Below are 18,579 nucleotides of genomic sequence, written 5' to 3' on the forward strand. Positions count from 1 at the left end.
TAATTACTAATGGTTCAGATATCTCCTCAGTCAGCTCCTTGAGTATTCAAAGATGCATTTCATCACGCTCTGATGATTTGAATACATCTAACTTGTCTAAGTAATTTTTGACTTGTTCTTTCCCTGTTTTAAACTCTGATCCTACCTCATTTTCACTGGCATTCACTATGTTAGAAGTCCAATCGCCACCAGTCTTCTTGGTGAAAACCGAAACAAAGAAGTCATTAAGCACCGCACTTCTGCCATTTCCACATTTTCTGTTATTGTCTTTCCTCCCTCATTGAGTAACAGGCCTACTCTGTCCTTGGTCTTCCTCTTGCGTCTAATGCTTCTAATGTATTTGTAGAATGTTTTCTTGTTTCCTTTTATGTCCCTAGCTAGTTTGATCTCGTTTTGTGGCTTGGCTTTTCTAATTTTGTTCCTACATACATGTGTTATTTGTTTATATTCATCCTTTGTAATTTGACTGAGTTTCCATTTTTGTAGGACTTTTTTGCGGGGGGTTTTAGATCATTAAACATCTCCTGGTTAAGCCAGGGTGGTCTCTTGCCATATTTCCTATCTTTGCTACGCAGTGGGATAGTTTGCTCTTGTGCCCTTAATAACGTCTCTTTGAAAAACTGCCAACTGTCTTCAATTGTTTTTCCCCTTAGACTTGCTTCCCAATGGGATTTTACCTACCAACTCTCTGAATTTGCTAAAGTCTGCCTTCTTGAAATCCATTGTCTTTATTGTGTTGTTCTCCCTCCTAGCATTCCTTAGAATCATGAACTCTACCATTTCATGATCACTTTCACCCAAGTTGCCTTCCACCTTCAAATTCTCAACCAGTTCCTCCCTCTTTGTAAAATCAAACCTAGAACAGCCTCCCTCCTTGTAGCTTTCTCCACCTTCTGAAATAAAAAATTGTCTCCAATACATTTCAAAAACTTGTTGGATAATCTGTGCCCTGCTGTGTTATTTTCCCAACAGATGTCTGGATAGTTGAAGTCCCCCATCATCATCATGTCCTGTGCTTTGGATGATTTTGTTAGTTGTTTTAAAAAAGCCTCATCCAGCTCTTCTTCCTGGTTTGGTGGCCTGTAGTAGACCCCTACCATGACATCATCCATGTTTTTTAGCCCTTTCATCCTTACCCAGAGACTTTCAACAAGTCTCCTATTTCCATCTCAACCTCAGTCCAAGTTTACACATTTTTAATATATAAGGCAACACCTCCTCCCTTTGTCCCCTGCAGGTCCTTCCTGAGCAAGTTGTACCTTTCTATACCAATATTCCAGTCTTGTATATTATCTGTGATGCCAACTATGTCATAGCTGTGTTTATTTACTAGCATTTTGAATTCTTCCTGATTATTCCCCATACTTCTTGCATTAGTATACAGACATCTGAGATACTGATTTGGTTTCCCCCACTTCATTTCTGCTGTAATAGCCCATGCTCTCCCCAGATTCTGACCCTTTTTCCAAGTCTCCATGTTTTTGACTTACCTGTCAGCTTTGGTCACCTGCCGCTGTTGAACCCTAGTTTAAAGCCCTCCTCACTATGTTAGCCAGTCTATAGCCAAATATGCTCTTCCCTCTCCTTGATAGGTGGACCTCATCTCTGTTTAGCAGTCCTTCTTCCTGGAACAGCATCCTGTGGTCAAGGAAGCCAAAGCCCTCCTGGCAACACCATCCTCGCAACCAGGAATTCACCTCCAGGATGCATCTGTCTCTGCAGAGGCCCCTACCCTAGTTGTGCTCTACCAACTGATTTTAGCAGGACTGATTTCAGTGCTGAAATTTTTCTATTCTTACTCTTTCCCAACTTCTCTAGTGTTTTTGTTTTCCAACAGGCAAAAGTTGGAGAACAAAGTGTGGGAAAGTGGGAGGAAAAAGCTACCTTTTCACACCTTTTTACAGTTAAGTAATATCATATACTATTTTAAACATTAAAAAGGTATGAAAAGTAGGTTTCCCCTTTTTACAGTGGAAAAGGCAAAAAAAAAATAGAGGTAGGGGAAAGAGACCCAAAAATTGTAAACAAAAACAAATGTGTTTAAAAACCGAAGCATTTGATGCTGAAACAAAATTAATATTTTCATTTTGTTTTGAAAAGTCACACAGGAAGTTGAAATGTTTTGGACTGTGAAGTGGTGAATCAACCCCGCACTGGGCCAACAGGGCCAGACCAATCACTGTGGGCCCCAGAGACAACGCCCCTCACCCCTGCTACACATGCTCCAGGTGGAAGGGACAGATAAAAAGAGTCAGCCCAGCTCAGCCTGGGCTGGCTGAGGAGGAAAAAGTATGTGTGCTGCAGGGTCCTGCAGAGGCATCTGCAACTTTCCAAATGGCAAGAACCATGGACCCAGACTGTGCTGCCGCCGATCAGCCGACCACAGGGACTGACAGGGATTCTGAGCTGCTGCCAGCTGAGGAGGTGCCTGAGATGAACCTTGTGGTAAGAAGTGATCTAGGGAACATTTTAGAAGCCGATGCTTGAACCCTTAATTGGGAATTTCCTGCCTTCATAGAGCCCAGGATTGGAACCCAGAGGAGTAGGGACAGGGCCGCCCAGAGGATTCAGGGGGTACTTCGCCGAAGACCTGGAGTGGAAGGACCCCTGCCACCGAATTGCCGCTGAAAACTCTCCTGGGGACCCCTGAAAACTCTCCTAGGGGCCCCAGTGGGGCCCAGGGCCTGAGGCAAATTGCCCCACTTGCCCCCCGCGGGTGACCCAGGGTAGGGGAGGTCCAGGTTCCCCTACCCCCGCCCCACACACTTGCCACTAGGTGTGACTAATGGTTTCTTGCTCTCCCCCATCCTGGTGCTATAAACTGATTGTTTGTTTTGCCCTGCCCAAAGGGTCAGAACCCCCACCTGTTGTTGCCTGCCCCAGCCAGAAGGTTAAGGGGCCACAGACTGTTTGCTTGCTCAGCCACACCCAGGGGCTGCAGACTGATTGTTTGCTTGGGCCTGCCCAGGGCTCCTAAGCCTCTCTTACTGTAATTGCCTGATCCCATGGGAAGTCATGACGACTGTGTGACAGGGTGAACCAACCCTGCACTGGGCCAACGGGACTGACCTTGCTCAACATGTAGGGCCCCCTGTGACATGGCCACAATTTTCAAAAGCATTTTTTCCAATAGAAATTCTACAAGGGAAAAAAATCTCAGATTTTTCAACCAGCTTTAACCATTAGTCAGGTTCATCCTATTTCAGCAGAAGACACTGATAGTTCATCACTTACTCCTGATATTCAAAGCAGTGGTGATTTCCTACAGAATATCTAAACAATTAGTACTGTAGAGGTGCAACTCATACTTAAGGCTACGTTTATGTCATGGAGGTCATGGAAGCCACAGAATCTGACTTCCAGAGACCTCTGTGATATTTTCTGCTTCAACGCTCGGGACTGGAGCTGGTTCCAGCGACAGGCGACAGCCTCCTCAGGGTCTCCCTGCAGGTTTCCAGCAGCTGGGGACAGCCTCGTGGGGAGGGGCAGGAAAGAACCCTGCAGCTCCCAACCACCATGGTGGCAGGGGAAACCCTGGAGCCGCAGCAGCAAAAATCACAGACAGGTCACAGCTTCTGTGAATTTTTATTTCGTGTGACCTGTCCATGACTTTTACTAAAAATAACCATGACAAAATCTTAGCCTTACTCATACTCACTGCATATAAAGGAAAAGATATTCAGATATCAAGAAAGAAAAGGAGTACTTGTGGCACCTTAGGGACTAACAAATTTATTAGAGCATAAGCTTTCGTGAGCTACAGCTCACTTCATCGGATGCATTTGGTGGAAAAAACAGAGGGGAGATTGATATAAACACACAGAGAACATGAAACAATGGGTTTATCATACACACTGTAAGGAGAGTGATCACTTAAGATAAGCCATCACCAGCAGCGGGGGGGGGGGGGGGGAGGAGGAAAACCTTTCATAGTGACAAGCAAGGTAGGCTATTTCCAGCAGTTAACAAGAATATCTGAGGAACAGTGGGGGGTGGAGTGGGGGGGGGAGAAATAACATGGGGAAATAGTTTTACTTTGTGTAATGACTCATCCATTCCCAGTCTCTATTCAAGCCTAAGTTAATTGTATCCAGTTTGCAAATTAATTCCAATTCAGCAGTCTCTTGTTGGAGTCTGTTTTTGAAGCTTTTTTGTTGAAGGATAGACACTCTTAGGTCAGTAATCAAGTGACCGGGGAGATTGAAGTGTTCTCCAACTGGTTTTTGAATGTTATAATTCTTGACGTCTGATTTGTGTCCATTCATTCTTTTCGTAGAGACTGTCCAGTTTGGCCAATGTACATGGCAGAGGGGCATTGCTGGCACATGATGGCATATATCACATTGGTAGATGCGCAGGTGAACGAGCCTCTGATAGTGTGACTGATGTGATTAGGCCCTATGATGGTGTCCCCTGAATAGATATGTGGACAGAGTTGGCAACGGGCTTTGTTGCAAGGATAGGTTCCTGGGTTAGTGGTTCTGTTGTGTGGTGTGTGGTGCTGGTGAGTATTTGCTTCAGATTGGGGGGCTGTCTCTAAGCAAGGACTGGCCTATCTCCCAAGATCTGTGAGAGTGATGGGTCGTCCTTCAGGATAGGTTGTAAATCCTTGATGATGCGTTGGAGAGGTTTTAGTTGGGGGCTGAAGGTGATGGCTAGTGGCGTTCTGTTATTTTCTTTGTTGGGCCTGTCCTGTAGTAGGTGAGTTCTGGGTACTCTTCTGGCTCTGTCAATCTGTTTCTTCACTTCAGCAGGTGGGTATTGTAGTTGTAGGAATGCATGATAGAGATCTTGTAGATGTTTGTCTCTGTCTGAGGGGTTGGAGCAAATGCGGTTATATCGTAGAGCTTGGCTGTAGACAATGGATCGTTTGGTATGATCTGGATGAAAGCTAGAGGCATGTAGGTAGGAATAACGGTCAGTAGGTTTCCGATATAGGGTGGTGTTTATGTGACCATCGCTTATTAGCACCCTAGTGTCCAGGAAGTAGATCTCTTGTGTGGACTGGTCCAGGCTGAGGTTGATGGTGGGATGGAAATTGTTGAAATCATGGTGGACTTCCTCAAGGGACACTATCAGAGGCTCGTTCACCTGCGAATCTACCAATGTGATATATGCCATCATGTGCCAGCAATGCCCCTCTGCCATGTACATTGGCCAAACTGGACAGTCTCTACGAAAAGAATGAATGGACACAAATCAGACGTCAAGAATTATAACATTCAAAAACCAGTTGGAGAACACTTCAATCTCTCTGGTGACTCGATTACAGACCTAAGAGTGGCTATCCTTCAACAAAAAAGCTTCAAAAACAGACTCCAACAAGAGACTGCTGAATTGGAATTAATTTGCAAACTGGATACAATTTACTTAGGCTTGAATAGAGACTGGGAATGGATGAGTCATTACACAAAGTAAAACTATTTCCCCATGTTATTTCTCCCCACCCCACCCCTCCCGCCCCCCCACTGTTCCTCAGATATTCTTGTTAACTGCTGGAAATAGCCTACCTTGCTTGTCACTATGAAAGGTTTTCCTCCTTTCCCCCCCCTGCTGCTGGTGGTGGCTTATCTTAAGTGATCACTCTCCTTACAGTGTGTATGATAAACCCATTGTTTCGTGTTCTCTGTGTGTGTATATCAATCTCCCCTCTGTTTTTTCCACCAAATGCATCCGATGAAGTGAGCTGTAGCTCACGAAAGCTTATGGTCTAATAAATTTGTTAGTCTCTAAGGTGCCACAAGTACTCCTTTTCTCCTTACAGTGTGTATGATAAACCCATTGTTTCATGTTCTCTGTGTGTGTATATCAATCTCTCCTCTGTTTTTTCCACCAAATGCATCCGATGAAGTGAGCCGTAGCTCACGAAAGCTTATGCTCTAATAAATTTGTTAGTCGCTAAGGTGCCACAAGTACTCCTTTTCTTTTTGCGAATACAGACTAACATGGCTGCTACTCTGAAACCTGTCAGATATCAAGGTAATGAGTGCAATATAAAAATGACTAGGCAGAATTTGGAAAATTGCACAATGAAAGACACTACAAAAAATATAAAATATTGTTATCAGTGTTGCTATAGCCATATTGGTCCCAGGATATGAAATATACAAGGTGGATGAAGTAATATCTTTTATTGGACCAGCTTCTGTTGGTGGAGGGGACAAGTTTTTTAGCTTCACAGAGCTCTTCCTCAGACAAAGCTTAACTATTTGGGCCCTCTACCATCAGAAGTTGGTCCAGTCAAAGATATTACCTGTCCCACCTTGCTTCTAAGATAGTATTATAATATAAAGTTTCATGGCTTTGCATGCCACACCAAGGCATCACTCCTCACCACATCTCCATCTCAGCAAAGCAGACATTATGAGCCACAAGCTCAACTGGTGTAAACTGGCATTACTCAGTTTACTTCAGTGGAACTATGCTGATTTACATCAGCTGAGAATCTAGCTCTGTATATTTTGCCAAGAAAAAAAAGCAATGCTATGTTACATTGGCCCTTGCACAAGAACAACCGCATGCGCTCTCTGAATTACTTTTATTTTAGATTGAACAAAATAACAAAAACAAGTAAAATCTCTACTAAGAGAGCAGCGTGAGTTGGTGGGCCAGACTGCTCTGTAACAGCAGTTGTTTTGAACTGAATCTTCTCTCCAAAATGGAAGGCCTTACCTCAGACACACAAATAGGCTCCTTTGGCATTTAAAGGTGCAATACAAAGAAAAACAGAAATAGCAATTCTCTGTCTACATACACAATACTGTGCATAGACCTGAAGAAAAAGAATTTGACAAAGCCTTGGAAGCATCTATTAGACTTATGGCTTCTGTAGTACAGGTAGAGATGAGTGGACAGTATGGGATTTTGGTAGTCCTACCAGCCCACCCTGGTGAATCATAAGCACGTTAGGACAGAATTTGAATATTGGAAAGCTATCCTAAAAGTGCTGAGAACTTGTTAAATGTTCTTGTCTTCAGGAGCAGGGAAGAATTTCTTCAAACCAATTGCCACAAGCCAGCCTGCTTGTTATTGTACGAAAGAAGTGGTGGGAGGGACACCGTTTTTGTAAAACGTTGTGAAAGTGAACAGAATTAATTTACCCAAAAGAAATCTAATGAGGTTCAATAAGGATAAGTGCAGGGTCCTGCACTTAGGATGGAAGAATCCAATGCACCGCTACAGACTAGGGACCGAATGGCTCGGCAGCAGTTCTGCGGAAAAGGACCTAGGGGTGACAGTGGACGAGAAGCTGGATATGAGTCAGCAGTGTGCCCTTGTTGCCAAGAAGGCCAATGGCATTTTGGGATGTATAAGTAGGGGCATAGCGAGCAGATCGAGGGACGTGATCGTTCCCCTCTATTCGACACTGGTGAGGCCTCATCTGGAGTACTGTGTCCAGTTTTGGGCCCCACACTACAGGAAGGATGTGGATAAATTGGAAAGAGTACAACGAAGGGCAACGAAAATGATTAGGGGTCTAGAGCACATGACTTATGAGGAGAGGCTGAGGGAGCTGGGATTGTTTAGTCTGCAGAAGAGAAGAATGAGAGGGGATTTGATAGCTGCTTTCAACTACCTGAAAGGGGGTTTCAAAGAGGATGGCTCTAGACTGTTCTCAATGGTAGCAGATGACAGAACGAGGAGTAATGGTCTCAAGTTGCAATGGGGGAGGTTTAGATTGGATATTAGGAAAAACTTTTTCACTAAGAGGGTGGTGAAACACTGGAATGCGTTACCTAGGGAGGTGGTAGAATCTCCTTCCTTAGAGGTTTTTAAGGTCAGGCTTGACAAAGCCCTGGCTGGGATGATTTAACTGGGACTTGGTCCTGCTTTGAGCAGGGGGTTGGACTAGATGACCTTCTGGGGTCCCTTCCAACCCTGATATTCTATGATTCTATGATTCTATGATTCTATGATACCCCAGATCTAATGAGCAAACAGACATTGGCCAGCTATACTGTAAAGAGCATGCCAGTGTATTTTCAGCTCAGGATATTCAGTTCCATATTCAAAACCACAAACAAGAAAGCTAATGGAGCATTTCCACTTACATGTAACACATGTATGTAGGGACAAAATTAGAAAGGCCAAGGCACAAAATGAAATCAAACTAGCTAGAGACATAAAAGGCAACAAGAAAACATTCTACAAATGCATTAGAAGCAAGAGGAAGCAAGGACAGTGTAGGCCCATTACTCAGTGAGGGGCAGGGGGAAATAATAAACAGAAAATGTGGAAATGGCAGAGATGCTTAATGACTTCTTTGTTTTGATTTTCACCAAGAAGGTTGGTGATGATTGGAAATCTAACATAGTGAATGGCAGTGAAAATGAGGAAGGATCAGAAGAAGCTAAAATAGGAAAAGAACAAGTTAAACATTACTTAGACAAATTAGATGTCTTCAAGTCACCAGGGCCTGATTAAATGCATTCTAGAATACTCAAGGAGCTGACTGAGTTGATATCTAAGCCATTAGCAATTATCTTTGAAACGTCATGGAAGTGGGAGACATTCCAGAAGATGGGAAAAGGGCAAATATAGTGCCAATCTATAAAAAAGGAAATAAGGACAACCCAGGGAATTACAGACCAGTCAGCGTAACTTCTGTACCTGGAACGATAATGGAGCAAATCATTAAGCAATTGATTTGCAAACATCTATAATATAATAAGGTGATTCATAGATATTAAGGTCAGAAGGGACTATTATGATCATCTAGTCTGACCTCGTGCATAATGCAGGCCACAGAATCTCACCCACCCACTCCTGCAATAAACCTCTCACCTATGTCTGAGCTATTGAAGTCCTCAAATCATGGTTTAAAGACTTCAAGGTGCAGAGAATCCTCCAGCAAGTGACCCATGCCCCATGCTACAGAGGAAGGCAAAAAACCTCCAGGGCCTCTTCCAATCTGCCCTGGAGGAAAATTTCTTCCCGACCCCAAATATGGCAATCAACTGAATCCTGAGCATATGGGCAAGATTCATCAGCCAGATACCCAGGAAAGAATTCTCTGTAGTAACTCAGATCCCACCGCATCTAACATCCCATCACAGGCCATTGGGCCTATTTACCATGAATATTTAAAGATCAATTAATTACCAAAATCATATTATCTCATCATACCATCTCCTCCATAAACTTATTGAGTTTAATCTTGAAGCCAGATAGGTATTTTGCCCCCACTGCTTTCCTTGGAAGGCTATTCCAAAACTTCACTCCTCTGATGGTTAGAAACCTTCGTCTAATTTCGGTCTAAAGTTCCTGATGACCAGTTTATATCCATTTGTTCTTGTGTCCACATTGGTACTGAGCTTAAATAATTCCTCTCCCTCTCCGGTATTTATCCCTCTGATATATTTATAGAGAGCAATCATATCTCCCCTCAATCTTCTTTTCGTTAGGCTAAACAAGCCAAGCTCCTTGAGACTCCTTTCATAAAACAGGTTTTCCATTCCTCAGATCATCCTAGTAGCCCTTGTTATCTCTACTAGAAATACCTCGCCTAATGCATCCCAAGACTGCATTAGCTTTTTTATCACGGCCATATCACATTGGAGGCTCATAGTCATCCTGTGATCAATCAATACTCCAAGGTCCTTCTCCTCCACTGTTACTTCTAATTGATGCGTCCCCAGTTTATAACTAAATTTCTTTTTATTAATCCCTAAAAGCATGACCTTACACTTCTCACTATTAAATTTCGTCCTATTAGTATTACTCCAGTTTACAAGGTCATCCAGATCTTCCTATATGATATTCCGGTCTCTCTCTAAATTGGTAATACCTCCCAGCTTTGTATCATCTGCAAACTTTATTAGCACACTCTCTCACTTTTTGTGCCGAGGTCAGTAATAAAAAGATTAAATAAAATTGGTCCCAAAACCGATTCCTGAGGAACTCCACTGGTAACCTCCCTCCAGCCTGACAGTTCACCTTTCAGTATGACCCGCTATAGTCTCCCTGTTAACCAATTTCTTATCCACCTTTCAGTTTTCATATTGATCCCCATCTTTTCCAATTTAACTAATAATTCTCCATGTGGCACAGTATCAAATGCCTTACTGAAATCTAGGTAAATTAGATCCACTGCGTTTCCTTTATCTAAAAAATCTGTTACTTTCTCAAAGAAGGAGATCAGGTTGCTTTGGCATGATCTACCTTTTGTAAAACCATGTTGTATTTTGTCCCATTTACCATTGACCTCAATGTCCTTAACTACTTTTTCCTTCAAATTTTTTTCCAAGACCTTGCACACTACAGATGTCAAACTAACAGGCCTGTAGTTACCCAGATCACATTTTTCTTCCTTTCTTAAAAATAGGAACTATGTTAGCAATTCTCCAATCATACAGTACAACCCCTGAGTTTACAGAGTCATTAAAAATTCTTGTTAATGGGCTTGCAATTTCATGTGCCAATTCCTTTAATATACTTGGATGAAGATTCTCTGGGCCCCCCGATTTAGTCCCATTAAGCTGTTCAAGTTTCGTTTCTACCTCAGATATGGTAATATCTACCCCCATATCTTCATTCTCATTTGTCATGCTTCCATTATGCCTAAGATCCTCATTAGTCTTATTAAAGACTGAGGCAAAGTATTTGTTTACGTATTGGGCCATGCCTAGATTATCTTTAACCTCCACTCCATCCTCAGTGTTTAGCGGTTCCACTTTTTTTTTCTTTGTTTTCTTCTTATTTATATGGGTATAGAACCTTTTACTATTGGTTTTAATTCCCTTTGCAAGGTCCAACTCTACTTGACTTTTAGCCTGGTAAGTAACAGTCAGCATGGATTTGTCAAGAACAAATCATGTCAAACCAACTTGATAGCTTTCTTTGACAGGGTAACAAGCCATGTGGATTGGGGGGAAATAGTAGATGTGGTATATCTTGACTTTAGTAAAGTTTTTGATACTGTCTCACATGACCTTCTCATAAACAAACTAGGGAAATGCAACCTAGATGGGGCTACTATAAAGTGGGTGCAAAACTGGTTGGAAAACTGTTCCCAGAGAGTAGTTATCAGTGGTTCACAGTCATGCTGGAAGGACATAATGGATGGGGTCCAGCAGGGATCGGTTCTGGGTTCAGTTCTGTTCAATATCTTCATCAGTGATTAAGATAATGGCATAAAGACTATATTTATAAAGTTTGTGGATGATACCAAGCTGGGAGGGGTTACAAGTACTTTGGAGGGTAGGATTAAGATTCAAAGTGATCTGGAAAAACTGGAGAAATGGTCTGAAATAAACTGGATGAAATTCAATAAGGACAAATGCAACATACTCCATTTAGGAAGGAAAAATTAGCTGCACACATACAAAATGGGAAATGACTGCCTAGGCAAGAGTACTGCAGAAAGGGATCTGGGGGTCATAGTGGACCACAAGCTAAATATGTGTCAACAAATAAATTTGTTAGTCTCTAAGGTGCCAAAAGTACTCTTATTCTTTCAGTGTAACACTGTTTCAAAAAAAGCTAACATCATTTTGGAATATATTAGCAGGAGTATTATAAGCAAGACATGAGAAGTAATTCTTCCGCTCTATTCCGCATTGATTAGGCCTGAACTGGAGTATTGTGTCCAGCTCTGGGCACCACATTTCAGGAAGGATGTGGACAAATTGGAGAGAGTCCAGAGAAGAGCCACAAAAATGGTTAAAGGTCTAGAAAACATGATTTATGAGGGAAGATTGAAAAAATTGGGCTTCTTTAGTCTGGAAAAGAGAAGACAGAGGGGACATGATAACAGTTTTCAAGTATGTAAAAGGTTGTTACAAGGAGGAGGGAGAAAAATTGTTTTTCTTAACCTCTGAGGGTAGGACAAGAAGCAATGGGCTTGAATTGCAGCAAGGGAGGTTTAGGTTGGACATTAGGAAAAACTTCCTAACTGTAAGGTTGGTTAAGCACTGGAATAAATCGCATAGGTAGGTTGTGGAATCTCCATCACTGGAGATTTTTAAGATCAAGTTAGACAAACACCTGGCATGGTCTAGATAATGCTTAGTCCTGCCATGAGTGAAGGGTACTGGACTAGATGACCTCTCAAGGTCCCTTCTAGTCCTATGATTCTGTGTCTATTAGACGGGCTGTATTGGAGTATATAAACCCCCTAACTAGGATTGAAGGGATTAAAGAGCAACTCTGGGCCTAGGGAACCCTGCTCAGCTGCACCCTCAGAGCATGCACCAGATGGAGCTTTAAAGGAAATCCAGACAGCTCAGAAGGGGACTGACAAGGCAGGGAGAAGGACCTGCCCAGCAAGCTCCTGATATAGGACTCCACAGCAGCATCCTCTCTGGGAAGACAGACTGACAGTGCAGTTGATACCTTTCCTTCATTACCTTTTTGCTACAGACTGCAAAACTTGGACAATAGAGTGGGAGGTAGGAAGTGAGCCAGCGAGGGCAGCCTTAAGGTGCTCTTGGGTGCTGGAACTTTGGTAACCCTCACCCTGGGCCTGAGGCCGGTGGAGTGGGAAGGCCCAGCCTCCTCTACCAACCCCCTGCCGCATTAAGAAGGGACTAACCCCTAATCACTAGGCAATGCTTCCAACAAGTATGCTTCCAACAAGTATCCAACAATGCTTCCACCTTCTATAGATGAGGAAAGTGATTATATTTCAGTAGTGGGCAAGGATACACATGCTTACCAGTGCATGAGGGGCCCAACCTAACACTCACGGAAGTCAGAGGCAGTCTTTCCATTGACTTTAGTGATCAGGCTATAGGCTCCTAATCAGCACATATGAAGGCTGAATCTATAAATAACTGAATGTCTGCTATTCTGCATAGACTCCTTCATGTGATTAAAAAAGCTATCATTACAGCAGATAGAAAATTGGTTACAATTACCTGTGAATGGCAGGTATTCTCCCACTCAATGTAGGAGGAAGAAGGTACAGGATATGGCAGCTGGCTCACTTTTCACAGGATTCATTATCCACCATTTCTGGAGTTCCTGAGCAGACATGGGGCAGGTTTATTCAAATCTTCCCTACTCAACAGCACTAAATACAAATTCATAAAACTGAAAAGCCTGGTACCTACCAGAAAGCATGTTGTAATGGTACAGTTTTTTAATAATAGATTGGTTATACTCTTCATTTAAATTATCCAAAGGGACTGACACTGGGATCTCTCTCACACATGTTCTAAGTCCTGCCAGTTTAGTTCTGAAAGCTTTGTTTAATTCAAAGATATTCATATGAGTCAGTTACTTCACCTCCTTGCAGGGAATGTTCCTGTTGCAGTTGCTCCCAGGAGCCAACCATTATCCCATTATCCAAAACACTGACTCAGATTCCACAACTGCGAAGTTAGAATGCAAGACTCACAAAAATGATGAGTCATCTGTGGACTTTATTTCTCTTTTGTTAAACCTCTGAAATGTGTGCTCCCTGATCCCAATAGGCAGCATATGGAACATTTCAACGTATGTACTTGCCTACATTTTCAACAGTGACTAGTGATTTTTGGGTACCTCCATTTGGGTGCCCAGCTTGAGGAGATCATAAAAAGGGCCTGCTTAGTAAACAGTGCTGAGCTCCATCTTCTGAAAGTCAGGCAAGTGCCTCTAGAATATGAGACAGCAGAACATTCATTTCACAAGAAGTCCTACTGCTTCTGACTATTTTTCCATCGCAGTGAGTCAGTTACGGAAAAGGCTAGTTATGATATTAGACGCAGTGATTTGTTGACTTTTTGCTGTCACACATGTTTTTAAGAGGAGATTAAAACAGGGAAAGAAAACCAAGTCCAACAAGAAGGCATCATGATAACATAAAACTCCAGATGAGATTGTGGCATAGTACCAGTCACCATGTTTCTCAAACCCAGTCCCACAGGGTTGCTGAGCAAGAGCCTTACTTTCCTTGCAACTTTGATACGGGGTCGGAGGAGGGAACAGCAGCCAGTGCCCAACCACCAGAGGCTATACTCACTGACTCACCAGGGTCAAGTGACTAGCAGCAGACTACTGAGTGTACACCACCAGGTCTGAAGTTTCCTTTTCCTTATCCCACCCCTTGTTTGAGCAACTAGTTACAAGGCCTGTTGCTGACCAGACACTGAGCCCAGCTTCCTGTCTCTTTGTCTGGTTCCTGTTCCTTGCTTCTGTTACCACATCTTTCTTTTTCCTCTCCTGACTCTGGCTCTAGCCCTTGATGTGGTTCTTGGCTCCGACTCCAGCTCTGATCTTTTATGTGACTTCTGACCATAATCCTGGCTCCACTGGTGGCTCTGACCACTAGGTTAACAGAAACTTTAACAAAATACAATAACTGATAAGTGATTAGCAAAGAACTACATGATGGTGATACCAAGAACAGTCCAGTCATCAGGCTTCCTAGCAGAATGCAAAGGGGTGTCTCCCATGCTAAGCAAGGATAATATACAATTCACCCTAGAGAAGTGTTTAAGTAATGGCCAGAAGCAAAGTTCTTTTTGGATTGAAGCAGGAAGATGTGATAAAATAGGAGGAAAGAGGGTGATTAACCCTCTGATTTACTATAAATCAAAATAAGAAAACAAAATGATTGACCTTAAGTCTCTGAAATGAGAAGTTGTGTTAAGAGATACCTTTGGATGTTGGGTTCTTGCAAGTGAAATATCCCTTTTACCCTGATTATAAGATTAAATTGGTTTTCAGTTAGCTGTATTTTCTTTCATATAAACAGACTTACTCAGGTCAATAACAGAATAGGTTTCTCTGATTCTGATAATATGAATCTTGTGAAGAATAAGAAGTTTTGCTCATTCCCTAACTTCTAGTTCAATGCAAACTTCTGAACAGAATATTCCACTTGGAAAGTTGGCATTTTTTCTCAATTTATAAGTGCCAAATTATTTCATTATTTGGGGAGAGGGGAATGGAGGAGAGGATATTGGAAACATGTCCTTGAGAAGTAAGAGATTTTATTTGACTCTTACATTGGAAAGATTTTGCAAAATATTCCACTGTAAAAGCTCTTTTGGCTTCAGATAAAAAGGACGCAAAATATATACACAAACATTAAAAACCCGATAGCATGTATATAAATTCTACTTACATTAATCAAAGCCATATTTAACCTTTTAAAGAAAATAAAAGATTCATACTGATAGGTGATTCTCTGTATATGCTCATGTTGCCTACTAATTTGAAAGAGAAATAAAATGGGAAGGAAGGACCAAGAATCTTTGGGTATGTCTACGCTGCAATGAAAAACCTGAGTCTGGCCCATGCCAGCTGACATTGTCTTACAGGCCTCGGGCTGTGAGGCTGTTTCATTGCAGTGTAAACTTCCGGGCTTGGATGGACCTTGGGCTCTAGGACCCTCCACCAATAGAATGGTACAGAATATTTTTCAGTGGAACAGTTTTTGAAGTCAGAAATCAAGTGATGCCTTTTTAAAAAAGCTCCTTAAGCACATCCCTATAAATTCTGGTTGGTATCTGTCTCTGAAGAAGACCCAGAGCTTGATCCTGCAAAGTTATGAGCACTTCCTGTAAGACACTTAACACCCCCAATTATAGTGAAATTAAAAGAGGAACTTAGTATGAGTAGGCCTCTATATTAAATTTGATCAAGGGAGGAGCATATAACAGGAGTGGCCAAATTTACTAATTCTCCAAGCCAAATCTTCAGAAGTTGAAGAGTTTCAAGATATGCACAAGCTGCCCAGCAGGGCAGCGCTTGCTGGGGAGTAGGGCTAACGTTCTTAGACCCCTCCTCCCTGCAGGGAAGATGCCCCTAGTCCCACCACTCCACCGCAGGGCAGAAGTCCCAAGCTCCCAACCCCAGTCCGGTAGGTGGAGAATGGGGGAGATACTTGGGGGGGGGGCTCCAGGAACCGCACTTTAACTGTAAAAGAGCTACATGCGGCTCACAAGCCAAAGTTTGGCCATGCCTAGGATATAAGATGGTCCTACCACATGAGGACAGTAAGGGCCATATCCTCTGGTGCAAATCAGCATAACTTCATTCACTGGGGGCAGTGAATTGGTGGGAAGAGTGTAGATGAGGTGCTTAAAGGTGCAGGACAGATGTAATTTATCACATGGCTCTGCATATATGTGGTTATTGCCACATTTGCAGTGTATCGCAAATTCAAAATTCAAGTGGTCGCCATTCAAAATTCAGCATTTGTCAGATACTACACAGTTACCACATTTATTTCCTATTCTAAGTACGGGGAACATGGGGCATCTCAGATAATACTGTGATGGCACATGCTGACTTTTTAGTTGTAGCTAGTGTACGTCTAAAGTATAGGTAGAGCTAGCAGAGTAATAAAAATGTTTTATTTTTGAATAATTATTTGAAAGAAAAGACCAAAATTCACAATTAATATAATTCACCATGAATTATTCAACCAGATTAGACAGATGATGTAGGTAATCAATGAAGCAAATTATTATCTACCAAAATAATGCCACCACAACCTCAGCTTTTCAAACAGTCATCATAACCAAATCAGGAATTGTCAGCCAATTTATTCTTGTCACTGTGATTACACATTAGTTTCTGGAAAATTATTGCAATAATTTAACTTGATCAAACTAAAATAAATGATTTTGCTTGAACCAGCACTCATTCTTTAGGCAAAACTCCCATCATTTTTAATGGAAGTCTTGCCTGAGTAAGGCGTAAAAGATCAGGCTTATAGAAATTCCATCATGATAATCTCCTGTATTTGGCAATCATAGATTCATACATTCCAAGGCCAGAAGGAACCATTGAGATCATCTAGTCTGATCTCCTGTATAAAACGGGCCAGAGGACTTCCCTGAAAAGAATTCCTTGAGCATATCTTATATTTGTTCCCCAAGTACTTATAGATGGTAATCAAGTCACGCCTTAACCTTTCTTTGTTAAATTAAATAGATTGAGCTTGAGTCTATCACTATGAGGCATGTTTTCTGACACTTTAATCTTTCTTGTGGCTCTTCTCTGAACTCTCTCCAATTTAGCAACATCCTTCTTGAATTGTGGGCACCAGAACTGGACACAGTATTCCAGCAGTGGTTGTACTGGTTCCAAATCCAGAGGTAAAGTAACCTCTTTCCTCCTACTCGAGAGTCCCCTCTTTAAAGTGAGCATTAGCTCTTTTGGCCATGGCATCACACTCGGGAGGTTATATTCATCTGATTATCCACCATGATCCCGCAAATCTTTTTCAGAGTCACTGCTTTCCAGAATAGAGATCCCATCCTGTAAGTATGGCCTACATTTTTCATTTCTAAATTTATACATTTACATTTAATCCTATTAAAAAGCATATTGTTTGTTTGCACCCAATTTACCCAGTGACGCAGATCAGTCTTTATCAGTGACCTGTCCTTTTCATTATTTGCCACTCCCTCAGTTTGAGTCATCGTCACACTTTATTAGTGATGATTTTGTTTTCATTGACGAAAATGTTAAATAGCAAGTACTGATCCCACAGGACCCCATTAGAAACACACCTGCTCGATGATGATTCCCCATTACAGTTTCATTTGGAGACTTAGTAGTCAGTCAGTTTTTAGTCCATTTAATGAGTGCCATGTTAATTTTACAGTAGAACCTTAGAGTTAGAAACATCGGAGTTACAAATTGACCGGTTAACCACACACCCCATTTGGAACTGGAAGCATGCAATAAGGCAGCAGCAAAGCCAATATAAAAAGCAAATACAGTACAGTACTATGTTAAACATAAACTACTAAAAAAATAAAGGGCAAGTTTAAAAAAAAGAGTTGAAAAGATAAGGAAACTGCCTCTGTACTTGCTTCCTTTAAATTAAGATGGTTAAAAGCAGCATTTTTCTTCTGCATAGTACAGTTTCAAAGCTGTATTAAGTCAATGTTCACTTGTAAACTTTTGAAAGAACAACATAATGTTTTGTTCAGAGTTACGAACATTCAGAGTTACGAACAACCTCCATTCCCGAAGTGTGCATAACTCTGAGGTTCTACTGAATGAGGTTCTACCAAAATGAGGTGTGGTACCAAGTCAAATGCCTGGCATAATTCTAAATAGATTACATCAGTACTATTACCTTTATCAACCAAATTTTTAATCTCTTCAAAAAAGATATTAAGTTAGTTTGATGGGATCTATTTTACATAAACCCATGTTGATAGGCATTAATTATATTACCCTCCTTTAATGCTTTATTCATCATATCCGGTATCAAGCCATTCCATTAACCGGGCCAGGGATCAAAGTCAGACTGACAGATCTATAATTACCCGTAGCATCCCATTTAACCTGTTAAAATATTGGCACAACAGTAGGTTTCTTCCAATCTTCTGGAACTTCCCCAGCATAGGTGCTGGAACTAGAGGTGCTAGAGGGGCTGCTGCACCCCTTGGCTTGAAGTGGTTTCCATCATATACAGGGTTTATGGTTTGGTTCAATGGCTCTCAGCACCCACACTGTACAAATTGCTCCAGCACCTCTGTTCCCCAGTGCTCCCAGACATATTGAAAATCAACATTAATGGTCCAGCGAACTCCTCGATCAGGTCTTTTAAACCTCTTGAATGCAAATTATCTAGATGGGCTGATAAAATGTCTAATTTTAGTAGCTGCTGTTTAAAATCCTCCAGCG

At 41.8% G+C, this 18,579-nt stretch overlaps 1 long non-coding RNA gene across 1 annotated transcript; it reads right to left on the bottom strand.

Moving 5' to 3' along the window:
• Nucleotides 1-1,114: 1,114 nt before the first annotated feature.
• LOC122457891 lies at nt 1,115-14,003 on the bottom strand. The gene is made up of 3 exons (XR_006277602.1): nt 13,991-14,003; nt 9,827-9,829; nt 1,115-1,293 (listed from the first exon to the last, which is right to left on the bottom strand). It is a non-coding gene; the product is annotated as an uncharacterized LOC122457891 (long non-coding RNA).
• Between the last annotated feature and the right edge of the window lie 4,576 nt (nt 14,004-18,579).

The sequence above is a fragment of the Dermochelys coriacea genome, chromosome 1, assembly GCF_009764565.3.
Source record: "Dermochelys coriacea isolate rDerCor1 chromosome 1, rDerCor1.pri.v4, whole genome shotgun sequence".
NCBI lineage: Eukaryota > Metazoa > Chordata > Testudines > Dermochelyidae > Dermochelys > Dermochelys coriacea.